At 43.4% G+C, this 17,431-nt stretch overlaps 1 long non-coding RNA gene across 1 annotated transcript in view; it reads left to right on the forward strand.

The window, feature by feature from the left end:
* The window catches only part of LOC147107745 (uncharacterized), a 37,533-nt gene extending 20,354 nt beyond the window's left edge, over nucleotides 1-17,179 (forward strand). Inside the window, exons 2-3 of the long non-coding RNA XR_015080857.1 lie at nucleotides 13,538-13,699; nucleotides 13,855-17,179. This is a non-coding gene — a long non-coding RNA (uncharacterized LOC147107745). The remainder of the gene's footprint in view (nucleotides 1-13,537; nucleotides 13,700-13,854) is intronic.
* Nucleotides 17,180-17,431: the final 252 nt, after the last annotated feature.

Genomic DNA, 17,431 nt, shown 5'->3' on the forward strand with positions numbered 1-17,431 from the left:
ATCTCCTCCAGCCCCACAACCCCCCGAGATCTCTGCGCTCCTCCAATTCTGGCCTCTTGAGCATCCCCGATTTTAATCGCTCCACCATTAGTGGCCGTGCCTTCAGCTGCCAAGGCCCCAAGCTCTTTAATTCCCTCCCTAAACCTCTCCGCCTCTTTTTTCTCCTTTAAAACGCTCCTTAAAACCTATGCCTTTCTGCCCTAATTGCTCCTTATGTGGCTCGGTGTCAAATTTTGTTTGATAACGCTCCTGTGAAGTGCCTTGGGACATTTCACTACATTAAAGGTGCTATATAAATGCAAGTTATTGTTTTTGCTGCTTCAAAACTGGTCACAGCACTTCTTTGAGGTAAGGAAGAAGTTCTTGGGTATGAATACATTAACTGGCTTTATTTGAGCATGCCTATTATTGTACGTGCAAGAATTGCTGGCGCTTAGAAATAAAACAGGGAATCAGGCTGGAGTGATAACACATTTTATTTAATTAAAAAAATACACTTAAATGTTCATTCAGAATTACAATTGGCTAGAAATACCAGATAATGCACCACATCAATTGTCAAAATCAAAATTTGCTAGCAGGAGAAGGCATGTCCCTCGACCCCCTAGGAAATAAACCTCATGCCAGTCGCACTCGCATCTCCTTTCAATAATTTTTAATACAAAACCTGCTGGTAATTCTGCTTTTGTGTGCTGCAATAAAAGTGATTAAATGCATATGGGTCTACCTACAGCTTAAGTTATGACAAATCTATGTCCTACTGCGGTTTCAGTCTGACTTCTCTACTATACATGGAATCACAGAATTTTACAGCACAGGAGACCATTCAGCCTACTTTGCCTATGCCTAAATACATGAAGGGGAACAATTTGTAGGGCTATGGGGGAAAGAGCAGGCGAGTGGGACTAATTGGAGAGCTCTTTCGAAGAGCCGACCCATGCACAATGGGCCAAACGGCCTCCATCTGTGCTGTATGATTCTATGCCAGGTCTCTAAAAGAGCCATCTATTAACTCCCATTCTGCCTTCAATATTTGAAAAAAATATTTGTCCACTTCCCTTTTGAAAGCTATGATAGATTTTGCTTCTATTTCATTTTCTGAAAGGCATGCCACCTAACAACACTGGGTAAAACAAAATCTCTAAGCCCCTTGTTCTTTTGGTGATCATTTTAAACTTATGCCCTCTAGAGACCAACTCACCAACCAGTGGGAATAGTTTCTTCCTATTTATCATGTTAGTCTCATAGCTAACGCCTCTCATCCATGATAATCATATACTCAGGGTTGTTTTTGAGTTGTCAGCTTTTTGGATCTCTGTTAGCTTGTTTAATCTGTTGGTCAGCTTTTACAAGTCTTCTAGATTGCCATGTATGCAGGCAATAGGTTAACTCTGCTACACCCCATGTGAAGGCCTGAAGGGATAATTACAGTCCTAGCCCTTTTGGGCTATCCCAGATCAGGCGCATTCCCCAGGCGTTCATCTTCAACTTAAGTTAGAGATAGCCGAATTCCATAAGCTGCTTATATGGGTCTAAAGGTTCAGGCTACCTCTCCCTAAAGGAAAGGAACGACTGAAGATGTTACCGTCCTCCAGATAGTACTTTTAATAAGTTGAACTAGACTGTAACCTTCCGGATATTATGAGGGTCCGGAATACCCCCCAGAATTCTGCAACTCTTTACAAAAGAGTGTACAGAATTTGGGTTCGCGAGTTTATACAGAATTACTCTTTGAGACAATTCTAAAAATATATAGTTTTATTTAAGAGCCGACATTCAGTTAACAGCTGTTGAATCAGTCGCAACATTAACAATTCAAAATACAGATAGCTTACATTTCTTATTTCTCAGAGATCCTTATTCTCAAATCTTTACTTCGTTACATTTCTTATTTCTTACTTATTTCTAAATCCAGAATAGCCACCAAAATCAAATACTTTGACTTCCCGAGACTCATAGTTAAAGACTTACAGAGATGCCTCTGAAATGTTGAGAAACGCTTTGCCCGTTCAGCGAGTTCTGCCTTTCTGTTGAAAAGGTCTATGTTTTATACTCTTTTTGCATTGGTTTCTTCTTTGAAGTTCTCTGCTGATGTCAGCTAATTGTCTTTATTAATTCTCTCTTTCGAATGCTTTCTATTCTTACTGTCAATTCAACTATTGCATGCATAATCATTTCTCTACCTCTAGGTGTTCCAAAAACCATCATAAAAACAATGACAGCAATGGTTTCTGTTTGATGCCATTCTTATCGAAGATTCTTCATTCAATTCTTAATATTGACTTTACTGGTTTTAGCAGACGTTGTGACTCCGTGCTGCTCCAAGTTCAATACAAAAACCATGTGATTGCTTGGTGTCATCTATTGAAGTCATATTTTCAAAATTGTCTTGTTGGTATTATACTTACAATATGTAAATGAAAACCACTTTAGCTGTGTGTTTACTTGTTTTCTAGCTATCTCAATTGGTTGTATATTTAATCTTATGGTTCCTGTCTCCCAAGTTTAACATAAAACCATTTAACCAGCAGGTGTTTCTTTTACTTGATGTCATGTTTTCAAAGGCACATGGTTCTTTTAATGTTTGTGTTTCTGTTTTATGTGTTAGCTCTTAACACTTTAAACTGGGCATTTTCATTGTGTTGGTTGCAAACCGTAGACCTTTCGGAAGCACCAATGGTTTGCTTCAATCTTTCATTGTTTTAGTATTTTAACTAATTCCCATTTCAAAGCTTGTTTACAACTTTGTTATCAACTGATCTTTATCTCAGAAGCCTGTATTCTGTTTACAGCCTGTGTCTCCAAGGCTTTAGATTTTTAAACCCAGTATATCATTTAATAATATCAGTATTCTGTTCATATTATGGTGTAGCTTTCTGAAACATGGCTTATTCCCTCACAAAGGGAGATGAAAACGGAATGTCTGGTGTTACTGAGTTTGTACCAGTGCTGCCAGGTAGACAATCATACTGCTACTAACATTAACACACCACTGCCCAGTTACTGCTATTAGGAAAATCTTCATAGTAGAAGGTGGAGAATTCAGTTTTTCACTGATTAGTTCAAATAGCAACTACTGTGCTCTAAGTGAGTATGCTTCCCAGTTACCTGAAAGGGGCTCTGTGCCTCCTTAGTCAGAATCTTGCAGAAAACCCAGTAGCCAGCACTTCATTTACATTCTCCACACAGGGAGCTCTTGTGGCTTTCAGATTATGAACTAATGTATAGAAAAAAAAACTGATTATGAAAAACACGATCCACTAATGACGAGTTGAATCAAAAACCGTACTTATTGCAAATTTCACATTGAAACCTGCTCGTAATCTGAAGAGGAGCTGTATTATGTGATTCAGTTCCGTTTACAGCACGACTAAGAAACAGTCATCCAGTCTTTTCCTTCTGAATATTAGCACTTAAAATAAAACTTGTGCTAATGTGTAGTTCAAAGTGAATGTAATCCTTTGATGCAGTGACAATATCTGACCAAAGATAAGTATCCTCACACAATAGGTTAATTAAGGATGCAGTTTTACTATAGCTACCAGTCTGACCAGTATCTGTAGAAAGTGATATGCGATATGTTACACTGCTAACTGCACCGTGCACTAAGCTTAGAAAGACCTACATATGCATGCATGGAGTTCCGCTCCCCAGGCAGGTTATTTTTAGTGTTATGAGAGAGGGTGGGAATGACCAAGGTTGCAAGTTTTAAACCATAGGGGATGCTGGTCTATTTACAGAGACTTCAATTAGCTGTATACATGAGTGAAGTGAGTATGGAGAGAGCACGAATGGTAACATATACTATGAAACTTGTAGCAGGTCAAACAGGAGAATTGGTTGGTCATACCATAAACCTAGGTGGTCTATGGCTGTTTTATTTACCTATTTTTCCTTTAAGTCTCCACTACAATTCTTCAAATAAACCAATGGTTTTTGTGGCGGAGATACTTGATAAGTTAAAGGCAGTTAAGATTAACAAAGCTCCTGAGCCAGATGGTACCTAATGTAGAGCTCTTGAAGAGGCTGGAGAACTGATAAGGTTCTGTCTATATCTCTCAGTGTTATGTTCATTAATAAATAGACATTCTTATTATGAACACAGCTAGCTTCTAGCTAGTCATTTATTCAGTACATGTTCTCTAGGTACAGTATCTGTAGAGATGCTGCATGTGTGCTCCTGTGTGCAGGCTGCCATCTTGACTGCTGCCTTGTGGGTAGCCTAGCCTCATGGGTAATGTAGTCTTAATATAATATATAGCTGGGTAGTGTAGTCTTATACATACAGCTATATACAGCTCTACTGCTCCACCTAGTGTCCACCACAGAATGACATGTTATTGATCACTACATCCCCCTTTCTTTGAGGTTTAACAAAATCAATATCAATCAACTTTCAAGAAAACAATAAAGATAATATCAGTAACACTTTTGTTAGTGCTCTATAAACATAAACATTTTCAAAACAGTCAACACATTTTCAAAGCTTTACATTTTACTCAAAGATTAAGTCTATCAGGCTCTTTTACTTCACATGTGGATCTTCTCAACACGGGTAAGTCTGATGTGTCTTCATGAGATTGTTCTGGCAGTGAATGACAAGATGCAGTTGCGGCATTGTCATCAATCTGCTCTTGTATAGATCGAGGTCTCCTTGCGATCTTTGCTTGGAGAGGGTTTCAGTGTTTCCTTCACTCTTCATGCCATAACTCTCAATGTAGTCAATGCACTCTCGAAAAACTGCTGGCAGCTGGATCCCATCATACAGCATAGTCCTCTCAGCAGCCTCGGCTAATGGAACACCAAAGATTGGCCTGAGGGAAGAAGGAGTATCCACCGGAACTGCTTCCTGCTCTGGTGCAGGCTTCTTCTTTTTCTTTTTCTCTTTCCACTGCTTAACAACATCTGCTGCGGTTATATCTTTGGACTTTTTCTCCTTGTGTTTTTCCTCTTTGTGCTTTTCTTCCTTTGGCTTCTCTTTGACCTTGAAGTCTTTTTCTTTCTTCTTGGAGAAACTAGGCTTTTTGAAGACATGGATACCCTTTGGCCTTTTCATCCTTGATGGGCTCTCTGCTTCATCACCTGAGTCATCTGGTCTGCTTATGGCACAGTTTATATGGTAGACTCTCTTGACCAGTTCTAAGTCTTCACAAGCTTTGTCACCTAGTATCGAATCAAGTCTTTCAGCCACAACAGAAAACATGAGATGATGCACTTTGTCTTTGACTGTCACTTTAAGTCTGCATACACCTAAGCTATCTATTTTCTGTCCATTATAGTCCTTCAGTAGTACTGACTTTTTCTGTATTTTGGGCTTTTCTTTCATATTGTTAATGTCACTCATACTGATTAAGTTTGCTTTTGCCCCAGTGTCGTTTCAATGTAACTAATGCTCCATTTATCTGCAGTGGGATCATCCATTTGTCCTCTTTTACTGCATTAACTTTATGTTCAGCATTGTCTATTTCTGAGGGCTGCACATTTTCTGTATCTTTTTTGATATCGTCACATGACACCATTCCTACAAAAAATGTCTCACTTAAATCAGTGTCCTCAATCACATTAACTCGTTGCCCTTTCTTTGTTTTTACTTTTGAAAAGCATTGTTTGGCAAAGTGATTCTTTCCATTACACTTTGTGCACATTTTTCCAAACGCTGGGCATTGTCTTAACTGGTGTTTGTAACCACAGCGTTTACAATTAAAAATTTCATCCTCCGATTGCTTTTCATTTCTGCTCTGCCCATGTTTCTTCCCCTTGTAGGACACAGCACCGACAGCAGCATTATCACTCATTACATTCGCATCATTGTTGATTTCACTGAAAGTCTTCGCGTGCTTTTGAGCTAGCTCGCTGGCTTGGCATATTTTCACCGCATTTTCCAAATTTAGTTCGGTTTCTCTCAACAGACGTTCCCTGACTTTTTTATCATGAATACCAAACACAATCTGGTCATGAATCATGGATGCTTTGAGCTCAGAGAAATTACATGTCTGTGCTTTCAGTTTCAAATCAGTTATAAAGCTATCAAAAGTCTAATTTTGTTGCTGTGTCCGAGAACAGAAGATGTATCTTTCATAGGTCTCATTCTTTTTGGGAGAGCAATGTGCATCAAATTTTTTTATCACATCTTCTAATTTTTCTCTGTTCTCCACTGGATTAAATACAAATGTATTAAATACCTCTATCGCCTGTGGGCCTGCAACCGTGAGCAGCAACGCTATCTTCCTTGCGTCTGGCTTCGTACCGAATCCGATGGCTGCAATGTAGAGTTCGAATTGCTGTTTAAAAGTCTGCCAATTGTAGTCGATTTTTTCTGTGAGATTCAAACGCTCTGGTGGCTTCAAATTCTCCATGTTGCTTTTCACAATTTTCAGCAGATCTTCACCACCCTGGTACCATGTTATGTTCATTAATAAATAGACATTCTTATTATGAACACAGCTAGCTTCTAGCTAGTCATTTATTCAGTACACGTTCTCTAGGTACAGTATCTGTAGAGATGTTGCATGTATGCTCCTGTGTGCAGGCTGCCATCTTGACTGCTGCCTTGTGGGTAGCCTAGCCTCATGGGTAATGTAGTCTTAATAAAATATATAGCTGGGTAGTGTAGTCTTATACATACAGCTATATACAGCTCTACTGCTCCACCTAGTGTCCACCACAGAATGACATGTTATTTATATCTCTCAGAACCTCAGCAGTATCAGCAAGCCAATTTAAGAAAGAGCCAGCATGGATTTGGAGGGGGAAGAACCCACTGACAAACCTCCTTAACCCTTTGAGAAAGATGCAAATAAAAGAAGTAGTGAAACTCCCCATCATCTTGCTTATTTGGACTTTCAAAAAGCTTTCAACAAAATTCCAGATGCAATACTTCTAATGAAACTAAAGCCTCAGGGCTTTGGGAGAAGAAGTTGATTAAAGAAATGGAACATAGAGGAAGATTGCCACTGGTCACAATTTCTAACAAAGTCTTAAATCGGTTCTTTTGGAATGCTTTTCTCTGCCCTTGTGCCAATGTCAGCTTGGGGGAAAAGATGTTGAGTGAAGTCTCCTAGGGTTCAGTGCAGGCACCCCTGTTGTTTACTAATCTGTAAGCCTGTCAAGATTGCTGAAGAGGAAAAAAAATAGGAAGCACTGTAAAGCCAGAGAATGCAGTAAAAGCTTTGCAGAACAGTTTAAATCAGCTATGTATTGGGCAGACAAGTGGCAAATTTAACATTGATGAATGTAAACTATTACACACTGGTTGCAATGGTTTGCATCATAAGTGCAAAATGAATGGGAATGACCTGGCAGAAGGAGGCTCAGAAAGGGACCTAGGGGTGATGGCAGACTCATTAGTTACAAAGTCTAGACAAAATCTAGACAATGTGTTGAAGCAATTTAAAAAGCTAATGGAATGCCAGGACATATACACATTACAATAAAGTCTCTGGAAATCATGTTATGGTGTAATGATCAGACTCCACTTGGATTACTGTGCTCAATCTGGTTACCACACCATCCAAAAACAAATACATAAATTGGAAAGGGTGTAGAGAAGAGCAACAAGGCTGACCCCAAATATAAAGAGGGAGAGCTACAGAGCAAGATTAGAGAAATGTAAGCTTTCTGTTTCCTGCCCTTGACTTTTATTTTAGTCCTTTAGATAGGAGTGCAGAATGATCAAGACTTTCTCATTGGCTTCCATCATTGTTGCTTTTCTGACTGTAGCACTGAAATTCCTTTCGTTGCTACATTAATTTAAAAATTGATTTGGAAAGTGGAGGAATTCACTAGTCATCTGTGTTTACACTTCTGTGATGATACTTATCTCTTTGAAAATGGATCAGCAAACCTTAGCAAAAATGTTTAAAATGTTTTGAGCCTATTAAGGCCTTATTAAAGGGCAAACCAGGAAACAGACAAAATTATGTAACATTGGACATGAATCATAGAATGGTTATAGCACAGAAGGAGGCCATTCAACCCGTTGAGCCCGTGCCGGCTCTCTGCAAGAGCACTTCAGCTAGTCCCGCTCTCTCGCCCTTCCTCCGTAGCCCTGCAAAAAATTTTCTTCAGGTACTTATCCAATTCCGTTTTGAAAGCCATGATTGAATCTGCCTCCACCACCCTTTCAGGCAGATCATTCCAGAACCTAACCACTCGCTGCGTAAAAAAGTTTTTCCTCATGTTGCCTTTGGTTCTTCTGCCAATCACCTTAAATCTGTGTCCTCTCCAATTAAGGGCCACCCGGCAACAGGTGACGTCACAGACTGAAATTTCATCTGTCAAGAGGTTTTGACAGATGAAATATCAGCGTTCCACAGCTGTTTGAAGCTGTCAAACACTGACAGTCTTACTTCTAACCTGAGTCCTTCTCCATAGACTCAGTTAGAAATCTCTCCTGCACAGAAAGCTGAAGGCTGTCACTTTTGACAGATCGCAGCCATTCTGCTTTCTGTGCTGGTGAGATGAGGGACTCCCAAGACCTAAAGGAAGGAAGGCTGAAAAGGTAAGAAAAGGTAATTTACACTTCTTTGATCACTTTAGACACACCAAACACACTTACCTTTGCACTCATGTACACATCACTCACCTGAACACCGACATCTCGACCCCTCCAAGTCCTTCAACCCGACGGCCCGCCTCCTCTAACTTGGCGTGGTTTGGAGCCGTCGGGAATCCCACACTTCAACCTTAAAAATAGGGATTAGGCTAAAAACTGCCTGTTAACTACCTGCTAACAGGCAGTTAATTGGCACTAATCCCTTCCCGCGGGTCCCAGTGTGGGGCGGGTACCCGTCTCCTTTGAAACTAGCATGGAGGTGGGTTGGGGGCGGGATGGGGTCGGGACCCTTGATTTCGGGATTTTAACCCCCCGCACGCCTCCAATCCCGACTCCATGGCCCAATGAAAATCCTGCCCTATGCCTCTATTTATGAAGCCCAGGATCCCGTATGCTTTTTTAACCACTTTCTCAACCTGCCCTGCCACCTTCAATGATTTGTGCACACATGCCCCCAGGTCTCTCTGTTCATTCACCCCCATTAGAATTGTACCCTTTAGTTTATATTGTCTCTCCTTGTTCTTCCTACCAAAATGTATCACGTCACACTTTTCTGCATTCAATTTCATCTGCCACGTGTCCGCCCATTCCACCAGCCTGTCTATGCCTTCTTGAAGTCTATCACTATCGTCCTCACTGTTCACTAAACTTCCAAGTTTTGTGGTATCTGCAAATTTTGAAATTGTGCCCTGTACACCCAAGCCCAAGTCATTATTATATATCAAGAAAAGCAGTGGTCCTAGTACTGACCCCTGGGGAACACCACTGTAACTACCTTCCTCCAGTCCAATAAACAATTGTTTATCGCTACTCTCTGTTTCCTGTCACTGAGCCAATTTTGTATCCATGCTGCCACTGTCCCTTTTATTCCATGGGCTTCAAATTTGCTGACAAGCCTATTATGTGGCACTTTGTCAAACACCTTTTGGAAATCCATGTACACCACATCAACTGCATTGCCCTCATCAACCCTGTCTGTTACCTCATCAAAAAACTCAATCAAGTTAGTTAAACATGATTTGTCTTTAACAAATCCATGTTGGCTTTCCTTAATTAATCCACACTTGTCCAAGTGACTGTTAATTTTGTCCCGGATTATCATTTCTAAAAGCTTCCCCACTATCGAGGGTAAACTGACTGGCCTGTAGTTGCTAGGTTTATCCTTTTTTGAACAAGGGTGTAACATTTGCAATTCTCCAGTCCTCTGGCACCACCCCCGTATCCAAGGAGGATTGGAAGATTATGGCCAGTACCTTCGCAATTTCCACCTTTACTTCCCTCAGCATCCTAGGATGCATCCCATCCGGTCCTGGTGACTTATCTACTTTAAGTACAGCCAGCCTTTCTAGTACCTCCTTAGTATCTCAACTACCTCCTCTTTCACTATGACTTTGGTAGCATCTTCTTCCTTGGTGAAGACAGATGCAAAGTACCATTTAGTAACTCAGCCATTCCCCCTGCCTCCATACGTAGATCTCCCTTTTGGTCCCTAATCAGCCCCACCCCTCCTCTTACTACCCGTTTACTATTTATATGCCTACAGAAGACATTTGGATTCCCTTTTAAGTTAACTGCCAATCTATTCTCATACTCTCTCTTTGCCCCTCTTATTTCCTTTTTCATTTCCCCTCTGAACTTTCTATATTCAACCTGATTCTCACTTGTATTCTCACTCTGACATCTGTCATATACGCCCTTTTTCTGCTTCATCTTACTCTCTATCTCTTCCATCATCCAGGGAGCTCTGGCTTTGGTTGCCTTACCATTCCCCCTCGTGGGAATGTACCTCGACTGTACCTGAACCATCTCTTTAAAGGCAGCCCATTGTCCAATTATGGTTTTGCCTGCCAATCTTTGATTCCAATTTACCCGGGCCAGATCCATTCTCAACCCACTGAACTTGGCCTTTCTCCAATTAAGTATTTGACTCTAGATTGCTCCCTGTCATTTTCCATAGCTAATCTAAACCTTATGATACAGTGATCACTGTTCCCTAAATGTTCCGCTACTGACACTTGCTCCACCTGACCCACCTCATTGCCCAGAACCAGATCCAGCAATGCCTCCTTCCTCGTTGGGCTGGAAACATACTGATCAAGAAAGTTCTCCTGAACACATTTCAGAAATTCTTCCCCCTCTCTGCCCTTTACACTATTACTATCCCAGTCTATATTAGGATAGTTGAAGTCCCCCATTATCAGCACTCTATAGTTCTTGCACCTCTCTGTAATTTCCCTGCAAATTTGCTCCTCTATATCCTGCCCACTAATTGGTGGCCTATAGATTACACCTAGTAGTGTAATGGCACCTCTATTGTTTCTTAACTCTAACCAAGTAGATTCTGTCCTTGACCCCTCCAGGACATCCTCTCTCTCCAGCACTGTAACATTCTCCTTAATCAATACTGCCACGCCACCTCCTTTCTTTCCTTCCCTATCTTTCCTGAACACCTTGGGGGAAAAATTCGGTTGGTTTGTGCCTCCTGTTAGTGCCTTAAGAAGGCGCTAATGGGGCGCAAAGCAACTAGCGCCCGTGCGCGCCGATGTTTGCGCCGCTCACGAAATTAACTCGATATTTTGCGGCGGCGCTAAGCACTACCACCACGATCCCCTGCGCCGGCAGATCGTGATATCAGTCGAGTGCGCAACGCCCCGGAGCGGATATTGAGTGGCGGCCCCTGTCTTACCGCCTGCCGCTACCAACGACAGGTTGAGAGGAGCGTTTTGCATTCGAGAAGGGACTGGGGGAGCGCTATTTAAAGGCAGCCGCTTGATGCCTTTTTTTGTCGGCAAAATTTTTGCACCACACATTCTGAGTGAGAGAGAGACTGCAGGAGATATTCAAAGCTGTGTTGAGGAGTTTTGGGTACTGAGCAGCACTTTGCAGGTTCTTTCTGATTTGATATTCCTTGCATCGATTTAGAAGAGACTATGGGGGCTGCACTCTGAGCTCTTTCCCTGGGCCTCTCCTTTGTTCTTTCCAACAGATTTGGTGTACAGGTCTCTCCAGGCCGAGATTCAAGGCTGCAATGAGCAGGGTGTGGATGGAGAGCAAGATCGACCCTCTCCTTTAAGAACTGGCCGGCGCCATTGTGTCTGTGTTCCATTGCTGACTGACATCACATGAGCTTCACCAGCGCTCTGAGGTAGTGCCTCACTCCTCGGCCTTTGCACCTTAAGACAGGTGTGTAGCGCCTGATTTAGCGCTTCAATCACCTCCAGGGGCGATAAAAGCCAATTTTGCAGTCGGAGGCGATAATTAGCGCCAGGCGCTAATCTTTGCTCCTGGCCAATAATTATGCCCCAAATGGGGCGATACTGAATTTCTCCCCCCTTATATCCAGGAATATTTAGTACTCAATCCTGCCCCTTTTTGAGCCAGGTCTCCGTTATTGCCACAAAATCATATTGCCATGTGGCTATTTGCGCCTGCAGCTCACCAACCTTATTTACCACACTTGGTGCATTCACACACATGCACTGTAAACCTATCTTAGATCTTCTTGTATTCTCTCGCAGTCTGACCCCACCTAATTACTATTTCTTACTCTAGTGCTATCTGTCTCTCCCAATCCTTTATGCACCTTGTTTCTCCTTTCTAATGCTACATCCTGGTGCCCACCCCCCTGCCAAATTAGTTTAAACCCTCCCCAACAGCACTAACAACAACTCCCCCCTCCCCCCTCCCCCCTCCCCCCAGCGAGGACATTGGTCCCAGGTCTGTTGAGGTGCAACTTGTCTGGCCTGTACAGGTCCCACCTCCCCCAGAACCGGTCCCAATATCCCAGGAATCTAAATATTCCCTCCTGCACCATCTCTCCAGCCACGCATTCATCTGCTCTATCCTCCTATTTCTATACTTCAAGAACTGGGCATTTAATGTAGCTTAAACCTGAATTGATAAGGTAAATGAGGAAAAAGTATTTTGACTGAGCGTTGAGTCAATAACTAACGGGCATGAACGTAAGATAATCTCCAAAAGAATGAAGGGAGAGGTTAGGAGAAATTTGTTAATGCAGAGTTGTCCTCCCAGAAATAGTGGTGGAAGCAGAATCAATAAAAAACTTTTAAAAGGGAATTGGATTGAGCAATATGACTAAATAAAAAGCTTTTTCAAGCAGCCAGCATAGACGCAAAGTTCCAAATGGTATTATAAGTAACAGACATGTGGAAGAGAGATGTGTAAAGTCTGAGGGGGAAAAATTGGGTATCGCCCATTTTGGGGCTGTAATTATCGCCGCCGACCACAAAATTCGTCTCCAGCACCCTGGAGGTGATTGGAGCACTAAATCAAGCGCTACACACCTCTCTTAGGGCGCTAATGTTGGGGAGCAAGGTGCTACTCAGAGCGCTACTCAAGCTCAGGCGATATCAATTGCCTTGTACTCAGACAGACTGGCGCCTTCCAGTTCTTAAAGGGGAGGGTCCACCTTGCCGCACAGTCACACCCTGATCATTGCAGCATTTGACCTTGGCCTGCAAGCAGTTAAAAATCTTCATCCAAGATTTATGATGGATACTCAAAGGCCCAGGGATGAGTTCGTTGGTTTAGCGACCAGGCATTGGTGGCTCTGGTTGGCGCTGTGGAATGGCGACGGGCAGTGCTCTTTCCAGAGACTGGCAGGAGGCCATTGCCCTGCAAGTTTTCAAGGGTTTGAAGGGAGATTGCCCAGCATGTTTCATCGAGGGGCCAGGTCCAAAGGATGCATGCGCAGTGCTGTAAGAAGTTCAACGACCTCACTCGGGTGGTCAGGGTGAGTACCTGCTTGAAAAACCTCTACATCCTACCATCTCAACCTCACTCTGTGCACAGATGGTGTAAGTACCCAAATGCCCCAACACTCACCTAACAACTATGTCCATCTCATAAAAGTCACATGCACATCCCACACCTTGCACACATTAATGGCTATTCAACTATGGTAGGCACATCTGCCAAACACATGGCTGTACACTCACTCACACACTGTCCTTTTTCTTGCAGACAAGCTTTCACATAATCGCAGAGAGCAACAACGGACGGGAGGAGGACAGGTGGAGCTGCACCCCCTCACACAATTGGAGGAGAGAGTCCACAGACTCATTGCCAGCCATGTAGTCGGCGCTGTGGCTGGTGGAGAGGTCAACCCCCTTGGGGACAGCAATGGTATGTTCATCAGCTTTCTCTCCTCTCTCATACCACTTCCCCCTCACAACACCAACCTTTTACACTTTCAATCCAACTAACTGTCTCCAGTCCTTGCTTCCTTCCTGCCGCCCTGCCCTCATGTTAAAGCCATTCTTGTACCTTCCTGCTTTCAGATAGTGAACCACCAGCTGACCAGCCTGTCCCTCAGCCTCCCAGTGACAGCGACGCAGCAGAGGAAGAGGATGACGAAGCCTGCGCCCCACCGCCTGCATCTCCCGGGGCAACACTTCCGATATTGGGGCCACGCGTTCACTGGAGGAGAGTAGGGGGTTTGCATCTGATCTGGGTGAAGCTCCGGGACCCAGCGGGCTGCAGCAATGCTATGGGGGTAGGAAAGCTCGGGGGCCATCTCCCCAGAGGGTGACTGCCCGCACGAGTTCTGTTGCACAGGACTCGGATGAGGACCTCGATATAGCGGCCATGAATACTCACGCTGTGAGCATGTATACAGAGCTCATGGGTGCAATGGAAAGGGTGCCCAAACGCATGGATGCACTGGCTAGGAGTGTGGAGGAGCGCGCCGTCAGCACAGCATATATTGTTCACTCTACGTTTATACTGATGTGGTAAGAATGAGTTTTGTTAGCTAATGAATTGTTGTGTTTGTTTGTTATTGGTTGCGCTGAATAAATAAGACAGTTTGTCAGATAAATAAAGATTTTTATTGGAGCTTTACAACTTTGCTCATTTGACTCATTGGAGCTTTGCCCGGCAATAGGGGCTGCAGGATGTTTGTGATGATGTGCTTGTTCATCCCAAAAGCCATCTTCTCTGTCATTCGTCAAAAGCGGTGCCTTATCAGGCGTTCACGGACGGCCCTTGCAGAGGCAACATTGAGTGCCTCCCTCCCATGTTGGTGCTGCTCATCCTTCTCTTCATCCTCCTTCTCCGCCTCCTCTCCCTCTTCCTCCTCCTGAGGTGGTTCACCAATCCCTGGTGGCAATGGCTGGGTCCTCAGAATTGCGAGGTTGTGAAGCATGCAGCACACAATAAAAACCGATACTCGATCGGGGGAGTGTGGCAGGGCTCCTCCAGAGTGGTCAAGACTCTGGAACTGCTGCTTCAAGATGCCGATCATCTGCTCAGTGAGGTTCCTGGTGTCATTGTAGGCGAGCTCAGCAGGAGTGTTGGGGTTACGGAGCGGTGTCATCAGCCAGGTGCAGAGTGGATAACCCTTGTCCCTGAGGAGTCAGCCACGAGATTGATGCGATGGTTGGAACAGGTCTGGGACACCAGTCTGGCGCAGGATGAATGCATCGTGGCTGCTGCCAGGATAGTGGGCATTGACAGCGAGGATGCGCTGTCTGTGGTCGCACACCAACTGTACATTCAGAGAGTGGAAGCCTTTGCGGTTGCGGAACACCTCTGCATTTTCATGAGGTGCCCGCAGTGCCATGTGCGTGCTGTCAATGGCGCCCTGAACCATGGGGGAGCCTGCTATCCTAGCGAAGCCACATGTGCGTTCACGCTGTTTGTCCCGGGTCATGGGGAAAGATATGTACTCCCTTCTCCTTTTGTAGAGAGCATTTGTGACCTACCGAATGCTGCAATGGACAGCGAACTGGGAGATGTTCGCTATGTCCCCAGTTGAAGCCTGGAAGGAGCAGCTGGCATAGAAATTCAGAGCCACCGTCACCTTCACTGTCACCGACAGAGATGTCCTGGTCCTGAGCTGAGGTTGCAGATCTGGTTGCAGGAGGTAGCAGAGCTCAGTGACCACCTCCTTGCTGAAGCGCAGCCTTCTGAAACACTGCTCCTCAGACAAATGGATATAGGAGAATTGGTCCCGGAATACCCTGGGAGGGTAAGGTCTCCTGTGCAGAGGCCTGTTGGCCCTCCTCCCTCTGGCCATGTTTGTCACTCTCTCTCTCTGCGCCTCTGCTGCCTCCGAAGGTGAAGCTGGAGGATGATGCCCCGAGTTAGTACAGCCCCCACTTAATATTGTAAATGTGGTAAATATGAATCTCAGAGAAATAGGAACCTGAAAAATGTTGCTCAGGAACAAAACTCCTTGTAGGATAGCGTTAAATTTTGATAGAGTAGATAGAGAGAGAATGTTTCCACTTGTGGGGAAGAGCATAACTAGAGGCCATCAATATAAGATAGTCACCAAGAAATACAATAGGGAATTCAGAAGAAATTTCTTTACCCAGAGAGTGATGAGAATGTGGAACTCGCTACCACAGGGAGTGGTTGAGGCGAATAGTATGGATGCATTTAATGGGAGGCTAGACAAGCATATGAGGGAAATGGGAATAGAGGGTTATGCTGCTAGATTTAAAGGAGGAAAGATGAGAGGAGGCTCGTGTGGAGCATAAATGCCGTCATGGACTAGTTGTGCCGAATGGCCTGTTTCTGTGCCGTATATCCTATGTAGTCCAAAACTGGAGTATTTAGAGAGGGTGCAGAAAAGATTTACAAGAATGGTTCCAGGGATTAGGCATTTCAGTTACGTGGATAGACTGGAAAAGCTGGGATTGTTCTCCTTAGAGCAGAGAAGATTGAGGGGAGATTTGATAGAGGTGTTCAAAATCATGAGGGGTCTAGACAGAGTAGATAGAGAGAAACTGTTCCTATTGGTGGAAGGGTCGAGAACCAGAGGACACAGATTTAAGGCGATTGGCAGAAGATCCTGTGAAGGAATAAGCCATATAACCTATTCAGAAAAATACACTATCTTATGAAAGAATCCTGGCCTTATCAAAATATGACAAACTGGGTTTGGAAATTTAGAAACCTAACTATGAAATAGCTATGAAAGAATTCTGGCTATTGAGATAAGACAGTTGTTGACCCTGAATAAATAACCTTATTGAAACAGAAGGTGAAGGGGTCCGACAGGCTGAACTTTTAGGAATGAAACAATGGTTCACCCTGGATAAGGTGTTCTAATTTAAACTTTGTAAAGATGGCACATAAGATAAGGAACATCTGCCCTCGTAAAGATGACACAAAATAAGGAACACCTGCCTTTCACACCGTTCTATATGGTGACCCTAGAACACCTGGAGATGAGACAAGATTCTGGCTGATGTAGCAGTAAGAATTGCAGAAGTCAGCAGAAAGATGAATAGGGATGAATAACTTGCATCAGCAGAAAACCTTAAAGGAAATACCACTGAAAAGGGTATAAATATTGAAGTTTTAAATGGGATATCAGACTCGCTTTAATCGGGCAAAGCGATTCTCAGCTTCAGAGGCAGCTCTGTAGTCTCCAACTCTTTGTACCTCGGGGATCAAAGGTATTTGATATTGATGGATATCCTGTATAGAGAACTTTAAGAACTGTAATACTGTAGCAAAGTTAAGATTTAAAAGTAAGATTCTCTGTTAAAAAGATAGTATTTTTTTCTCTTTTTAGAACTGTTAATGTTGCGATTGATTGATTCACCAACTATAAATTGCATGTCGGTCCTTTTAATAAATCTCTATATATTTTTAGAATTGTCTCACAATTGTCTTCTGTATCAAAAACTCGCAAACTCAATCTCTGTACACTCTTTGGTGAAGAGTTACAGAATTCTGGGGGAGTTTTCCGGACCCTCATAATATCCGGGACGTTACAGTCTAGCTAAACTTATTAAAAGTGCTATCTGGAGGACGGTAACATTCTCGGGTTGTTCCTTTCCTTTAGGGAGAGATAGTCCGGACCTTTAGACCCAATTAAGCGTCTTTAGGATTCGGCTACCT

This window comes from Somniosus microcephalus, chromosome 14 (assembly GCF_052327205.1).
Source record: "Somniosus microcephalus isolate GS21.2 chromosome 14, FLI_Smic_1.0, whole genome shotgun sequence".
Classification (NCBI taxonomy): Eukaryota; Metazoa; Chordata; class Chondrichthyes; order Squaliformes; family Somniosidae; genus Somniosus; species Somniosus microcephalus.